The following is a 17,733-nucleotide window of genomic DNA, read 5'->3' on the forward strand; positions in this document are numbered from 1 at the left end:
AGACTTCACACATTCCCGAGGTAGATAGGAATAGTCATCTTCATGCAAGATCCTTCACACGCACAGAGCTTACGTGGCAACACGATCTGTCCTCCATCATACTGCTAACTCATCACACAAGGATCACCGATTGAGTCACACAGACTTGAGGTACTCCAACCGGAAACCCCGAAGTGGAAGCTGCCTACCAACCAGTAGTCATACAGTGCTTCTATGTGCCGGTTCCCATAACTACATGCCGGTTCATCTTTGAACAAATATGCCGCTTCACTTTGGCATATAAACCGGTTCACACATATGCCGGTTCACACTATCATATTGATATCAATGACAACATACAATATCATTATCTCTTCATGCCGGATCACATAATGCCAACAATCTCCCCCTTTGGCATTGATGGCAATATACAAAAGATATCTTCTCTGCTTCACATCTCCCCATTTGCTGCAGATATCTTTTCGTTTCACTCCTTCTCCCCCTTTGACAACAATGCCAAAGTGGAGGTACAAACATTACTGTTTCATCATGCTGCTCCCCCTAAGGAGTAGCATCCATAAACACACCAATCAACAAAAGATGTCTTTTCAGTACCTGACTGATGTGGAACAATCACTTTTAGTTCACCTCCTGAAGGGGCAATACCCCTAATTTACCTCTCAAATGCACAAATGTTGTCTTTGGGAGAGGCTTGGTGAATATGTCTGCTAACTGCTCCTTACTGGACACATGGTCCAGTGCAATCTCTTTATTCTGAACCTTTTCCCTCAAGAAATGATACTTAAGCTCAAAATGCTTGGTTCTAGAATGTAAAACCGGTATTCTTTGATATATTGATAGCACTTGTGTTATCACAGAATATACTTACCGGTTCAGATACAAGGATCTTGAAGCCTTCCAGTACATGCTTCATCTAGATTGTCTGAGTGCAGTTCATGAAAGCTACAACATACTCCGCTTCCGCTGTAGACTGAGAGATACAACTCTGCTTTTTACTCATCCATGAGACCAGTCTACCACCGAGAAAGAATGCACCACCGGTTGTGCTCTTCCGGTCATCCACATTACCGGCCCAATCAGCATCTGTGAATACTTTCAGATTGAAATTATTGCTATATGGGTACCACAATCCATAGTCAATTGTTCCCTTCAGATACCTAAGAATCTGCTTGACTGTATTCAAGTGAGATTCTCTTGGACTCTTCTGGAACCTTGCAGTGATGCCAACTGCATGTGCAATATCTGGTCCGCTATGCTCAGCTATGCACTACATAATGCAACTTACCAATCATTGACCGGTATTCCTTCTAATCATCCAGTGCGGAATCATCCTCCTTTGTCAATTTGCAACCGGTCACCATTGGTGTACCAACCGGTTTGCTATCTTCCATGCCAAAAGTCTTCAACACCTCTTTGACATATTTGGACTGAGTGATGAAGATTCCATCTTTCATCTGCTAAATCTGCAGTCCAATGAAGAACTTAATCTCCCCTATGAGTGACATCTCAAACTCTTTCTTCATCTCATCAGCAAACTCATGACTCATCTTGTCATCTCCACCAAAGATGATGTCGCCAACAAAAACTTCACAGATCAGAATCTGATCTCCTTCAGACTTCAAGTAGATATTGCTATCTTCACTTGTTCTCTCAAATCCAATCTTCACAAGATGGGAATGTAGGCGCTCATACCATGCCCTAGGTGCTTGCTTTAGACCATATAATGCTTTATGTAGCCTACATACCATGTCACTGTCTTCAAATAGGGTAAACCCATCTGGTTGCTCAATATACACCTCCTCTTCAAGTACACCATTTAGGAATGCAGATTTTGCATCCATTTGATATACCTTGAACCTCTTAAAAGCTGCATATGCAAGAAGCATACAAACTCCTTCCAATCTGGCCATAGAAGCAAAGGTTTCCCCATAGTCTTCACCTTCTTCTTGAGCATATCCTTTGCATACCAGTCTGGCTTTATTCCTAATCACTGTGCCATCCTCATTCAACTTATTTCTGAACACCCATTTGGTGCCAATGACATTTTTATGCTCTGGTCTGGGTACCAAGGACCATGTACCATTTTTCTCTATTTGGTCAAGTTCTTCTTCCATTGCCTTGATCCAGTCTTCATCTTTATGAGCCTCTTTGAATGACTTAGGCTCAAATTCAGAGATCATACATGAGTTTTCTCTGATCTTTCTTCTAGTAAGGATTCCTGCATCCTTATCACCTATGATCTGCTTGGGATCATGATTCAACTTGACATACCGAGGAATGGTCTTAACTGGTTCTTCTTGCTTTTCTTCTTCATCCTCGTCTTCATCAGTATCAGAATTCACCGGTTCAGGAACACTGTTACTGGTACTAGGTTGACTAACAACCGGTTCCCAGAAGGTTGCAACCGGTTCATTTACAACTTGCTCACTGCCGGTTTTCTCAGTCTTCTCAAAGGATTCATCAACTCTTACATTGATGCTTTCCATAATTTTCTGAGTCCTATTGTTGTAGCACTTGAAAGCTTTACTCTTGGTGGAATATCCTAGAAATATTCCTTCATCACATTTAGCTTCAAATTTGCCTTGATGTTCACTCCTCTTGATGTAACATTTGCTACCAAATACCTTAAAGTAGTTAACCACAGGTGTCTTACCGATCCAATACTCATAAGGAGTTTTGTCCTTACCCTTTTTGATGAGTACCCGATTCATAGTGTAGACTGCTGTGCTCACCGCTTCTCTCCAAAATGTGTGAGCAACCTTTCCTTGGATCAACATGGTTCTAGCTGCTTCAACCACAGTCCGGTTATTCCTCTCTGCTAGGCCATTCTGCTATGGAGTCCGGGGGGCAGACAACTGTCTCTTGATGCCAAATTCTTCACAATACTTGTTGAATTCACTTGAAGTGAATTCCCCTCCTTGATCAGTTCTGAGACATTTGATCCTTTTACCGCTTTCCTTCTCCACTAATGCTCTGAAAGCTTTGAATTTCCCAAAAGCTTCAGACCTGTCTTTCAAGAATGTGACCCACATCATTCTTGAGCAGTCATCAGTGAGAATCATGAAGTACCTATCACCCTGCACACTTCTAGTTTTCATAGGACCACATAAATCAGTATGCACAAGATCAAGCAAGTTGTCAGCAGTGAAAGATTTACCTTTAAAGGTTGAGGAAGACATTTTCCCCAATTGACATTCTCTACACAGGGTATTATCCGGTTTGCTCAACACCGGCAACCCTCTAACTACCTTGATCTTACTAGCCTTCACAATGTTGTCAAAGTTCACATGGCGGAATCTCCTATGCCATATCCAGCTATCATCAATCTTAGCCATAAGACATGTACTTATATTTGCATTCAGATGAAATAGGTTACCTTTAGTCTGCATGCCGGTGGCTACCAATTTACCATCTTTACCTTTGATTCTGCAAATTCCATTCTTGAATTGCAGAGTGAGACCACTGTCATTTAGTTGGGCAACACTTAGAAGGTTGTGTCTGAGACCATCAACCCAGTACACATTGTCAGCACTACTCTTTCCATTCAAAGAGATGGACCCTCTATCTTTGACCATGCAAGGTGCATCATTGCCAAAGCGAACCACACCACCATCATACTCCTCTAAGGATAGAAACTTGCTCCGGTCACCAGTCATATGGTGAGAACAGCCACTGTCAATGATCCACTCATTAGAATCATCAAACCAGGAGACAAGAGCCTTCTTGTCTGCCACATCTTCCTTTACAGCAACAAACACAATGTCTTCATTCTCTTCATCTTCTGATTCCTCATCTGTGACACCTTCATCAACTGCCACAAAATAATTTCTCCGATTTCCTCCTTTGAATTTCTTGAACCTTTCCGGTTTATCCTTGTTATCACTATTAGGACAGTTCATAGCAATATGTCCTATCCGGTTACAGGAGAAACATTTCAAAGGAAGCTTACCTTTATATTTACCGGTTCCTTTTGGAAATCTCCTGGCAAGAAGAGCTTCAAATTCCATCAGAAACTCTTCATCCTTCATTTCTCTATTCTGATTAGGTTCCCCACTAGTGCTAGTCTCTTTTCCTTTTCTAGATGGTATAGCAGAAGCTTTAAAAGTTGATTCTGTCTTTTGAACACTACCATCAAAACTGTTCAGCTCATAGGCTGTCAACTTGGCTATGATGGAGTCCAAGGACGCCTTAGACTTGTCTTATGATCTCAGCTCCTGAATAGCAGCAACCCTTATTGCATAGACCGGCAACAGGGATCTCAGGACTTTACTTACCACAGTGGAATCTTCTATTTTGCCACTTGCACTCTTTATTTCTCCAACAACTGTTTTGATTCTTATTCCATACTGCTGAATGGTCTCTCCTTCAACCATCTGCATGTCTTCAAACTTTCCTCTCAAGCTCTCTTCCTTGGCCTGTTTTACATGCTCATCACCACCATAGATATTTTCAAGAGCATCCCATACCTCTTTGGGATTTGCCTTGTCCTGAACATCAATAAATTCAATGTCAGATAGGCTACTGATAAGGGCTTCCATGACTTGCCCATTTTCTTGTATCTCTCTCTTTTGGTCATCGGTGAGAGTACCGATAGGAACAACATATACATTTTCAACATAACTCCAGTGTTGAACACCCATGCTTTTGATGAATATCTTCATCCTGTCTTTCCATATACCAAAATTTTCCCTGTTAAACTTTGGACCTTCCCTCTTCATCATTTAACTAGGATCTTTTCCTCAAGCGGTTAAGCTTACAACACAGAGGACCTGGAGAGCTCTGATACCAATTGATAACTCAATGATGAACCACTAGTACCAAACCGGTACTGAGAGGGGGGGGTGAATCAGTACAAACACAAATATCAGTCCAAAACCGGTTTGACAGCAAATACTCCATATGACTGATAAACAGGGATACCGGTAAAACAGAGTGCAACCGGTAACATCCAGTATAGCTCAATCAGTCATGAACCGGCCACTCAATAAGCTTTCCTCTTAGCTCAATACCACAATATCATTATATTCTCATGCATAAACAAGAAAACTTAACCATCAGATCTTCACAACAGTGAGTTCAATATGTTTTATATACAGGCATAAAACATAGAACCTTCATGTGCTTAACAGATAAAACAAAGCATCACAAGACAAAAGCATTTCACATGACACAAATTTTTTTCACGTGGAAACCCAACTGGGAAAAACCACGGTGGGGATGAATACCCACAAGCTGCTTTTTGAACTCTTTATAAGTCCGCTCTGTTAGGAGCCTTATCCGGTTAAGGACATTACAATAGGTTCTGGTAGAAACCAATCTTGTTAAGGATCACCCGGTTAAGGGATACCCGGTTAAGGGTTAAACCCGGTAGGGTCACCTTGTTAGAGGATTTTAAGAACTTAATAGCTGAAAGGATCTCCTAAGCTTCTCTAGCTTCTCAGAACTCATTAGCCTCGAGTTACTTGGTTAAGACCACCCGATTTAAGGGATTTTGAATCAAGCCAGTTAAGGCTACCCTATTAGGGGATTTTACAACTGTTGAAGTGGTTAGAGATCAACAGGTGTTACAATGATCTGTTAACAGCACTCAATGCTAATGCAGATCCGTTTTGGCACCTCTTCACCTTCTGCACATTCACTTTGCAGATATCTCTTCTCTCCTTTGGTCTGGCAAGAATCACATATCACTTTCCTTGGATACACACTCACAACTTTTGCCAACAACCTCAGACAGAAACCCAACATCGACCTTATAGGAAACATACAGGTCGGTAGCAAAAACCCTAAACCCTAAACTTGTCATGTTGAGCAATTCAAAACGGTTCGATCCTGACCGTTGAATCATACGGCATTAAATGCACCAGTCTTGAATCGATCTCAAGATATTCTCCATCGTCCATTATCCACCGTTTTCATGGCGGCTGATAACCCATCACGCGTTATCACCATTTGACAGACTTCGCACATTCCCGAGGTAGGATAGGAATAGTCATCTTCATGCAAGATCCTTCACGCGCACAGAGCTTACGTGGCAACATGATCTGTCCTCCATCATACTGCTAACTCATCACACAAGGATCACCGATTGAGTCACACAAACTTGAGGTACTCCAACCGGAAACCCCGAAGTGGAAGCTGCCTACCAACCGGTAGTCATACAGTGCTTCAATGTGCCGGTTCCCATAACTACATGCCAGTTCATCTTTGAACAAATATGCCGCTTCACTTTGGCATATAAACCGGTTCACACATATGCCGGTTCCTCTCTCTTTACTTATCACATGTGCCGGTTCACATTATGTCTCATATTGACATCAATGACAACATACAATATCATTATGTCTTCATGCCGGTTCACATAATGCCAACAAGATGCACTAGAACTGGTATGTGATGCGGAAGCCATGATAGAAATCTTAAGAACTCGAGAAATACCTTTTGAAATACGTGAAATTAGGGCTTGCCGATTCTTCTTCACTTCACACTCCGTTGGATGTTGAATCACCACTTTGAGTTCTCCACTTGACCGTTTCCAGTTCGAATTTGAATCTCCTTTGCGATTTCTCAATTTCTCAAAATCTCTACTCAAATGGCCTTTTCGTCGCTCTGCTCTTTGAAAAACTTTTCTTCGCTCGAAAACTGATAGTGAGAAATGATTTGTAAAATGCTTTTAAACATATTCCTCACCTACCGTCATTAATGCTCCTTCATTAGGGCGTAAACCCTAATTTGCCCTTTTTACCATTTCCAATCTTCTGCCAAACGACAGATATAACATACCGGTCAAGGTCTTTTACCGGTGTAAACCGGGGGTTCGAAACATTTTGCCATTTGCTCCCCCTAAGCTTTTCTAAAGCTTAGTTTGCCGGTTCCGTGATTCCCACACTAGGTGCAGAAACCGGTTCCTCTTGTAACACTGCTAGTTTCTTCTTCCAGGTTTTGTTCATATCCGCTTGAACAGTGTCAACATCAATGTCTCCTTCCGGAGTGACTGGTATATCATCAGATATGTCCTTTCTTGATCTACAGAATCTTGCAATGTGACCCGGTTTGTTGCAGTGATAGCAGACCAATCCAGGTGCTCTCCAAGGTCCATTGTTCATGTTTCCATTCTTCCTTCTACATGTTGCAGCAGTGTGACCATGACCATGACAGATCATACAATTTTCTCTCCATCCGGTTGCCGCTTGATAACCATTGCTTCTTGGCTGATGATTGAAGACATTAAACTGGTTGTGATTCCGATTCACAAAAGGTTCAGGACCAGCTCCTTAGGTCCTCTGAGGATATCTTCCAGTGTTATTCATAACAGACCTACATTCAGATGCTCTATGCCCATACTTGTTGCATGCATAACAGTTACCATCAAATCTATAGGGTCTAGGCTTATCATTTAGAAAATAAGGAAAATTGTTGTAAGCCTTACTCCTACACACATTTGCAATATGTCCTTCTTTAAGACAGTTGAAACAAACAGGTTTAAACTTTTGCTTACCTTTATCCTTTGATGCCGATTGTTTCTTTGATGTTCTAGCATTTGTACCAAAGGTTTCACCTTCCTCATTACCGGAATAACCAAGTCCATTGGTATTCTTGACCGGTTTGGCAGATTCAAGCTTTTGCTCTAGCTTGACAGTACTCTTGTTGAACTTAGCAAGTATTTCTTTTGACTCAGAGAGTTATTTGGAAATAGCAGCATTTGTTTCCAACAGGTTTTCATTCTCAGAGATGGCAGTGTTTAGTTCTCCTTGCATGTCTTCCTTTTCCACCTTGCTTGCATGGAGTTGAGCATTTAGGGCACTCATCTCTTGTTTCAGCTTGGAGATCTCATGATCTCTTTCTTTCACTAGGTCTTCAGCTTTTCTCCAGTTCTCAAGCTCTTGACACATCCGGATAGTCAGTCCTTCCAACTCCTTTCTCAGGTTGGAGTTTGATTCATTCAACTTATTTACTTCAGCAATTAGGGCTTCCATGTCTGCTTCATCTAAAGAACTATTTTCAGATAGCTCCATCAACTTTTCTGCATGTTCTCTTCGTTTTGCTTGAGATGCCGTGTATTTGACCATAAGATCATCATAGGCTTGCTCAGACTGAGTGAGCTGGTGGGTAAGTTCCCTCAATGTGTATTGCCCCATATCTCTTTCCAAGTGGTTAAACTTATAGAAAGGTAGGCTCTGATACCAATTGATGAATACTAAGAGGGGGGGTGAATTAGTATGCCAAAAACCTTCGTACTTAAACACTTTGCAAGACTAGCAGTAAACCCGAAAAACAATTTAACAGACAAACTAGTTAACAAACATGCAAACCAAATAGCTAATAATGCATTTACCCACAGAAGCACAAACACCATAACACAAGATATTTTGACGTGGAAACCCAAATGGGAAAAACCACAGTGAGATGGAACTCACAAGTCACTATCTGCAGAATAGGAACCAGACCCGTTGAGGTCTTACAATGTTCTTTACCAGAACAGATCCTGTTACGAATCTCAACCTCTGTTAGGAGACAAGTCCTATTAAAGACTACCTTGCTAGAGGATTTTAGATCCACAGGTGTGAACCACCTTGTTAGAGGATTTACAAGAGGCTTTTGGGCCTACCCGGTTAAGGGCTACAGACTTGTCAAAGATGTGAGTAATCAACAAGTGTTTGATCTAGCTAATAGCATTGACTGCTCGGTTAGATCCTTGATAGCTCGTTCTTAATGCACTATTGCATTACTTCCGTCTTCTACACATTCATAATCTCTCCAACTCCTCAACCACCTTAAACCCTAGCCGCAATATCAACTATCGCAACAACAATAACAACTACAACCTAAAACCCTAGACATGATGTCCTTATAAAGGAAACTGATTTCATGTCGGTCCAATAGGATTACATCACAATTTCCTAGGTTCAATGAACCTGGACATACTAGGTAATACGTCACAAAAAGCATCGCTACAGTATCGGCACCGTCAAACAATCGGTGGGTGGTAACTCATCACAAAGTATTACCGGTTCATACAAAGTGTCGGTTGCCGGTTCGACAAAAATGAAGACTAGTAGAAATGTGTTATGCCGCTTTAAACCCTCGTACCACTTGAGGTCAACATGCCGCTTCAGACCGGGAAACACATTCTGCAAAACATCAATAGTCTAAAGACTATAATACAACATACCGGTTGGAACAAATAGCGGTTGTGTTTTAACTCATACATATAAAGAGGATCTCAATGCAAGTGTGTGTCCATCAATGACAATCACAACATAAACATCAAAAATGCCAACAGTAGCCTCCTCCAGAAAATCTCCATTTAACAAGGCAATTTTGACATCCATTTGATAGATTTTCGATTTGAATTGAACAGTGTTGGCTGGTGTTTTGCGACCACACCAACACAGAATAAAGTTTTACAATGGTCACTTTATCCTCTCTTGATCAAAATCACATGTATGCTAAGATTGCACGAAGATCATACATTGACTCCAAGGTTCCAACTACGTACTAGCGACTTTACTGTGGATATAGACTTGTTTGGTGATGTTGCTGGTAATCCAAGGGGATTTACGCACACTTCAAAAATATTTCAACAAATTTTTAAACTTTCAAGGAGATTCGGCAAATGGTTTGGCAATAAATGGCTCTTTTTTTAAGGACTTTTTGGGTAAGAGAATGCGGAAACTAAAGTGGGAAAGGGTTTTAGGAAAGCTATTCTAACTCTTAAGAACTCAATACATAACAATGATTCAAATGAGATCTACCACACTTTACTTCGCCACTAGCAAACAACTATATAAATTGGGTGCAATCTTTAGAGGTTGTGTTTGAGAGATTTTAAACCATTGATGAATACCATCCGAGAACAATGTTCACCCAACAATTTAGATTAAGCACACACATCTAAAAGCTCAGTCCAACCTTGCATTGCCAATAGAAATCATCTATTAACAAAAGGTATGAGCAAGCGATCTTCACCTTAAAACATTGCAATCAATTTTGTTCATATAAATGCTTGAAATAAATCTAAACTAAGGAAAGTGAAACCATGCAAGCTACAAATTAACACGTGTATACCATCAGAGAACAATATATCACTGTTTATTACTTCAATAGCTTATTGCAACAATTTCATACAATTTCATACAATCTCCCCCCTTTTACAAATGAAGGGGTGACCCCCTTTTATAGGCCTCCGGGTGGAAAATGGATGGCCCAAATTACAAACCAATCAATGGCTGAGATTGAACATGCAAAACCCTAACCAAAAAATTCCCAAGTACATGATGCCACATAGTGGGAATAAACATTAATGATGCATCACGCCCACTATAAATTAATTGCTCCTTGCTCAAAATGGCGCCCATTATGCATTAATTACCCATTACATTCAAAAATCGCCCACTGTGCATTAAATGCACCACTTCATCCAAAATCGCCCAATGTGCAATAACTGCACCACTATCCCCTTAAACATGATGGCTGCCATGCATTGAATCAGCCGCCACTTGGTCAAACATTCCAGCAATGAATGCTCCACCGTGCCCTCATGCGGTCAAAAGACTCTCGTCCAAGGATGGACAACCATTATCCTGTTCATTTATGGCAAATGCAATGAATCTGGCTACAACGGCTTCTAGCTCTCCTACAGAGACACTTAGCACCATTTCCATTTTGAATTCCAGCAATGAAGTATCTTCTTCACACTTGGAGATTTTCCGCCTTGGAAGAATTTTAACAATTTTTTCCACTTCTGAAGAAATCCTATACGTTTGGAATTCTAGGAGAGAGAAAATATTTCTAGAGATTTGTCCAGAAGGAAATTTTCTTGTGTTCTCATGCGTACCTCGTCCTGGAGAAAGATTTTCTCTCAACTGACCATTTTTTCCATGTCTGAGAAATTTTGTCATGTCCAGAGTTCTAGAGAGAAAATCTTCATACTTAGCCAATTTTCTTTGTGCCTCGAAATTCTGTCAATTTGAGTGCATTTTTTCCCAGAGGAAGGAATTTTTTGCTCAAGGACGAAATATCTTCCTTGTCATGAAATCCATGCCCTATCCCAATCCTTGGGCATAATTTTGATTAAGTGAAGGAATTTGGAAAATTTGGAAAATTCCTCCATGTACTGATTTTCACGCCCTACTTCTGTCCTTGATACATTTCAACTGAAGAGGAGGAATTTTGTCGAAGTTGAATTTTCCTTCCTAACCACGTTTTTGCGCCCTAACTCTGTCCTGGAGCGCATTTCAAGAGGAGTGGAAGAATTTGGTTGAAGGAAAGAGTTCCTCCTTGGTATCATTTTGGCACCCTAACTTGACCTTGATTTTATTTTGCCCCTGAGGAAGGAATTTCTTCATGCCTTAGTCAAATCTCATGTTTTCCAAGGCCTTGTGCATACCTAGGCACACTTCTAAGGAGAGGAAGGAATTTTTGTGAAGATGAAAAAATCTTCCTTAACATGAAATCCTTGCTCCATCTTTGTCCTTGAAAGCATATTGAGTGGAGAGAAAAAATTTGAACTTTGAACTTTTTCCTCCTTGTCCTTGATTTCCACATTCTATTTCTGACCTAAGCATATTGTGCACTGGAGAAGGAATTTTGAGGTTCTTGGAAATTTCCTCCTTGATGCCATTTTGGCATCCTATCCCTTCTTGGAGCGCATTTCTTCATGGAGGAAGCAATTTTGTCTAAGGGGAGGAAATCTTCCTTGTTATGTTTCTAGCACCCATGTATATTGATTTGGAGCACATTTCTCTCGTGATGGAGGAATTTTTTGAAAAAGTGAATCTTCTTCCTTGACTTGAATCTAGCACTCCCCCCTAACTTTGGATGCAATTCCCCTATGGAGAAGGAATTTTTGTCGTGGAGGAAAATTTTGACTTAGAGGCTAATTCCTCCTTTACCCCTTTCCAACGCTCATCTCCTTGCTTGGGCGCTATTTCACCTTGATACAAGAATTCTAATGTTGGAGGAAATTCCTCCTTGAGGTCATTTTAGTGCCCACTTCATGCCTTGGCGAAAATTTCACTTGGAGGAGGATTTTGTTTAAAACTTGGAAATTCCTCCCCTTCACCATTCCAATGCTCTGCCCCTATCCTTGGGCGCTATTTTGCTAGGGAAGAGGAAATTTGTGTTTGGGAGGAAATTCCTCATGTTCATAACTTTAGCACCCTGTCTTCTCCTTAAGCGCCATTCTTAGGAGGTGAAGGAATTTTGGCAAATGTTGACTTTCCTCCTCTTCATCATTTTAGCGCCCATTCCTCATTTGGAGAGCACTTATACTAGGATGAAGGAATTTTTTGAAGTTTTGGAATTTCCTCCTTGCCTTGTAAAATATCTCATCTTTCCACTTTAGTTTGTTCGAAGTAGAAACATCACAGAATTGCTATATCTGATGATGAAGTTCCAGCCACAATAAAGAAGTGAAAGAATGATCCAAATGTAAGTCCGCTTGGATTACCGGCAAACATCAAAGCCAAATGAGCCTATATCCATCAAAAAGTCGCTAGTATGCAATTGGAACCTTGGAGTCAATGTATGATCTTCCTGCAATCTTAGCATACATTTGATTTTTGTCAAGAGAGGATAAGGTGACCGTTGGGAAACTTTATTCTGTGTTGATGTGGTCACAAAACAACCGTCAACAAACAACAATAGAGATTCTTAGTAGAAATATTACCATCTTGGCAATAGGGACAAATGTCTCCTCATAGCCCACCCCATCCTATTGAACATCTTTTTGCAACAAGCCTAGCTTTGTACCTATCTAGAGAACCATGTGAATTACATTTGACTTTATACAACCATTTGCAACCTATGGGTTTCTTCCCTTAGGGTAATATAAACTAAAACCTAGTCTTATTCTACATCAACACATAAAGTTCTTTCATGGCATCCTCCCATTCAAGTTTTCTGTTAGCTTCATCATACATGTGAGATTCAAATGCCTGGAAGACAACAAATGTATGACAACTTTTTTTCTCACCACTTTGTAGAAGTTATTTTCCTAGTCGTGTAGATTGGCCTTCAAGGGACTTTGGCATTTCATCTTCTCAAACATCCTGCTATGTAGTATAGTACCGCTATAGTCTTCAATGCTTGTTTCTTTGAGCTCGCTTTGAAGGTTGGGTATCATCCTATTCACCGTCTAGTTCTTCATCTCCCAAACAACATACAAACTGTTGTAATGCCATTTTGGTTTACCGTGTTGACCTTCCTTCGGTTACAAGCGGCATCATTAGAATTCCACCCCTCTGATGTTCTTGGCTTTGTGCTTTGTTTTGAACCTTCAATTCTCACACTAGATTTATCATTAGTAGTTTCCCATACAAGACTACTTGTAGGTTTACCATCATCCAAGAAGAAAGACATCTTCTCATCTGCAACCACATCAATCATAATCTGATTATAGAGACATCAACTTGTATGCCTTTGACTGCTCATTGTAGCCAACAAACATATACTTTTTACTTTTTGCATCTAATTTGCTGCTACTATGTTCAAGAATTAGTGCAAAAACAACTAAACCAAACATACATAAGGCATTTATCGATGGTCTCCTTCCTAACCATACTTCTTTGAGAGTGATATTGTGCAATGCCTTACAAGGACTACAATTAAGGATGTAAACAACTATATTCACAGTTTCCACCCAATACCTAATTGATACATTTTGACTATGCACCGTGTACCTTGCCATCTCCATGACTGTCTTAGAGGCAAATTACACTTATTTATCAAATCTCACTTGCTAGGTCTTCTTGCATGCTTTTCAACCAAGTCTTTGAATGCCAAGGAATGAGAAATGACATTCAAAATTTTTTTTCAAGAAGCGGACCCACATCTTCCTACCAAAATTATCAACAATTGACAAGAATACTTGCCTCTAGATATACTTAGTATCTTAGTTGAGCCACACAAATCACAATGATCAAGATTCAAACCATATTTTCCCATTTGGTATCTTGTACACACATCCTTACATTCTTGTATGGATGGAAGTCTTTTTACCTTATAGAACTACTTATTACAAACAAATACCAATAATTCAAGTGCCCAAATCTTTCATGCCAAATTATGCTGCTATCATCAGCACTTTCAATGCATGCGGCTCTGTTATCTTGAGATCAACAAACTTGGGGCCAATCCCTTCTCACCAATATCAATTACAATCACCTTCTCATTGTTGAGAATTTGACCATACATTTGGTGCCTTGAAAGAAGACAAAAAGAGCAGGATTCTTAGTTATTTCACTAATTGTAAAAATATTCTTGTCCATCTCAGGAATGTATTGAACATTCTTGAATATATAGAGTCTAGACAACATTGTTTAACATGTCACAAACATCACAACATTCTTCATCAAAATGAGTCCACCCATTTCCTAAAGTGAAAAAACCACTTTTAATTTTATCCTTAGTAAAAGATTCATATCAAACTTTGCAGCATGTATAGTGTCTAGATGGGGTTTGGATGCTGTAATGTCCCCAATTTTTAAGGTGACAATTAATTAAATTGATTTTTATTAAGTTTTCAAAAAATAAATAAAATATTCAATGATGACTTAATATTAATTAATTTAATTGGGGCGACCCACGTAGTACAGCAATTAAAACACTTGCTTGGTGAAACCGCCACCAAGGTTCAAATCCCCGCTGGGCCACTAGGCTTGCAGGCTTGGTACTTCGCTGGGCCACTAGGCTGCTCGCGGATTTGAACAACAATAGTGTTTCGGCACCTTAAAAAGTGCCCATTACCGATCACAAAAAGAAATTTAATTAATAACAATATAATAATAAAATATTATTATAAAGTCAACTTTATTTAATAAAGTTTCTCCTAGAAGTTTTAAGGAGGTTAAATAAGACCTTTCTAGAAGATCCATCTGAACCTTTAAAAAGAGACTAGAGAAAGTCATTTGGACATCTTATATTTGATATTTCTTTCAGAGAATTTTGGAGGGCTTGTTCTCTAGGATCAGTGTGCACCAGGACAAAAACCCTTGGGTCTTTTGGTTGGTTGGACAGAAACCCAACCCTTGGTGAATTCATATCAGGATTCACAGTTGCACTTCAATGGTCAGATTGTGAAGATTTTAGAAATTTGGGGAAGTCTTTCTAAAAAGGCAAATAGTGGGTTTCAGGCAGATAAGAGAACTAAATATTATTCTTGCATATTTGGAGGAAAAGGCACAAAGGGTTGCAAGCTACAGGATGGCTACAGTACCCGCCACCATTGTTATCTTGTCGCAGACATTGAGAAAGGAGTGCAATCTGCGAACCTGAAGTGAAGGCATCTGGATGTTTACAGGGGAGTTGCAGTCATTTCTTGAAGGCTTCATAGGCCAAACCTTAGCCACTCCATTATGGGTTAATACTGCTAATAAGAGAATTCCAGTTGATGGTGCAAACAGGTACATTCAGTTCCAGATTTATTAATATTCTGATTTAGTATTATTACAAGTAATTGCATGAGTTTAAGGTGCTCAGTTGGAGATATTGATGTGTGAAGAAGTACAGATTTAGAAGAGTCATTGGTTATGTTCAGAAATCTGTTTAAAGGTGCAAAAATCAGGGGAGATTACCTTCAGTTCTGCCCTAGTTTGTAAAAGGTGAGAATTGTCTCAGTTAAATGACAGGAATTCTATTTGGTTTGCAAGCTAGAGTGAAATCTGAGTTTAATAGTAATACCCTTTGTATGAATGATGCAATTTCTGAAGCACTGTGGCTGATGACAGACCTGCAGATTTAGAGACACCTGTACTCAGATTTATGTTCAAAGTCATTCTCAGACTTCTGTATTGTATGGCAGCCTTTCATGACAATAAACAAGGTCAGATTTGGATTGTTTAAATAACTTTCTTTTCAGAATTATAGTTGCAGATTTCATTATCAGAATTTTACCTTATCTTTAATTAATGAATGTATGTCATTTATACCAAAATTGTAAAAGAAAACCTCTTAACCTAAGGAAGCATGCAAAGTGTATAGTTTAATTCTGCGTCATATTTTGATTGTTTGGTATTTGACATATAAAAGATCAGTCTGTCGGGATTATGGAATTTGGATTTTGTTCTGTATATCCGAGATTGGTCACTAAAGTGTTTTTTACTGCAAACTGTTCCACTATATAGTCTCCTCTACTTGGGCTTTTATGACAGAATTCTTTCAGTATCCATTGTGGATCTTTTTCTACACAACTAGAGCATTCTGTACGTATATATTGGAAGATTCTTCTCTACGCATTCGATGTCTTCTAGCAGAAGCTTCACCGTCTTAGACTCTACTCTCATAGTAGTATTGTCCATTTTTTATTTTATCAGGTCTGGGGTTTTTATATATTTAAAGATAAACCCCTCAACCTTTTCAAGCATCATCCCCGCTGTTGATGAACTAGTGCCATGGAATGGATCATAGAGACTATTAAAAAAATCAAAAGTGGTTACCCCGATAGACATGCATCCACAATGTGGAAGGGTACATAATACACAATTTATTAGAAAAGATGCCTTAATCGAATTTGGTTTCGTGGACTGCAATCATTGTTGGATATGCATAAAATGAGATTCTTGGTAAAGCCATTGAGATCTCCAGGCAAATGCAATTACCAAGTTTGAATCCAAATTTAGCAACCACTGCCAGCATCCTCCTAATCTTGTCTCACGATGAGAATTTGTAAACATGCTATGGTGATACATAAGAAATATATTGAGAGCAAATTCCTTTCCGATTGTACCTGCTACTGCTCAAGTATACAAAATGTGGAAACATACGCAAGACGCGAATTGTTTGACAAATTGCGGCATTATGGGCTGTAATCATTTCTGAATATGCACTAAATGGGCCTATTGATGAAATCGTGGAGATCAATCAAAATAAACGAGCGGAACTTTCTCAGAATGTGACAGTTGGCTAACCTCAAAACTGAAGCTGCAGTAAAGTGTTTGACAAAATGAAGTTGTGTGTTCTTTATACCCTCGACACCAGGCATTAAGGACTGTAGAAGACAACCACATCCAGATATAAGAGAGTCGCCTTGCAACGGTTTTGAGAAAGAATAGTTATAAATCATATAAACATGGCCCTTCCAAATTTCGACAAAAATTCAGATTGACATGGAGATAATTTAAAAGATGATGCTTGTGCCAAAGCTTATTTGCCCTACATTGGAAGAATTTTGACCTAAAATTCATTAAATCTTGATGGAAGAAGATCAAATCAACATTTTTACCTCGGGAGGTATACAGAAGGTATCTCTGGCAAGCTTTATTTTACTGAAGCATGTAGAGAGCCCTTCGTAGAGGGTTAAAGAACACCCCATAGATTCGAGATTGAACAAGGCTAAGAAATCAGCCATGGCAAAAAGATTCATCATTCATGATCCCTCTGAATGATAACATGGATTTACATTAAAGATTCCCTGTTATTATTCAGAAGGCTCAAAATAAGACACGGGCTCAAAGAAGCCCCTGAAATATCAAATTTATGTGAAAGTTTTTTTGGGGGTCTACAGGGGAAAGGAGCCAATACGTGCTGCGTGGGATCCATATGTGCGTGGGTCAGAAGTTGATATAGAACATGCACATCGTGGGCCCCACACACGACTGCTCTACCCGGCAAAAAATATAATGGAAAAATTTGCATAAATATTCACATTAAACATAACATCTTTCGGGCCATACATGTATCCATTACCAAAAAAACTAACATTTGGAAATATTAAAACATGCATTAACAAAATAAACA

The 17,733-nt window shown here is 39.5% G+C and overlaps 2 long non-coding RNA genes across 2 annotated transcripts in view; one reads left to right on the forward strand and one right to left on the reverse strand.

Moving 5' to 3' along the window:
• The window catches only part of LOC131060001 (uncharacterized), a 34,299-nt gene extending 16,766 nt beyond the window's left edge, over positions 1 to 17,533 (reverse strand). The window contains exons 1-2 of the long non-coding RNA XR_009110273.2: positions 17,219 to 17,533; positions 16,905 to 16,984 (exon numbers count right to left, since the gene is read on the reverse strand). This is a non-coding gene — a long non-coding RNA (uncharacterized LOC131060001). The remainder of the gene's footprint in view (positions 1 to 16,904; positions 16,985 to 17,218) is intronic.
• On the forward strand, positions 14,769 to 16,080 carry LOC131060002 (uncharacterized). The gene is made up of 3 exons (XR_009110274.1): positions 14,769 to 15,401; positions 15,508 to 15,599; positions 15,726 to 16,080. It is a non-coding gene; the product is annotated as an uncharacterized LOC131060002 (long non-coding RNA).
• Positions 17,534 to 17,733: the final 200 nt, after the last annotated feature.

Source organism: Cryptomeria japonica, chromosome 8 (assembly GCF_030272615.1).
Source record: "Cryptomeria japonica chromosome 8, Sugi_1.0, whole genome shotgun sequence".
Lineage (NCBI taxonomy): Eukaryota > Viridiplantae > Streptophyta > Pinopsida > Cupressales > Cupressaceae > Cryptomeria > Cryptomeria japonica.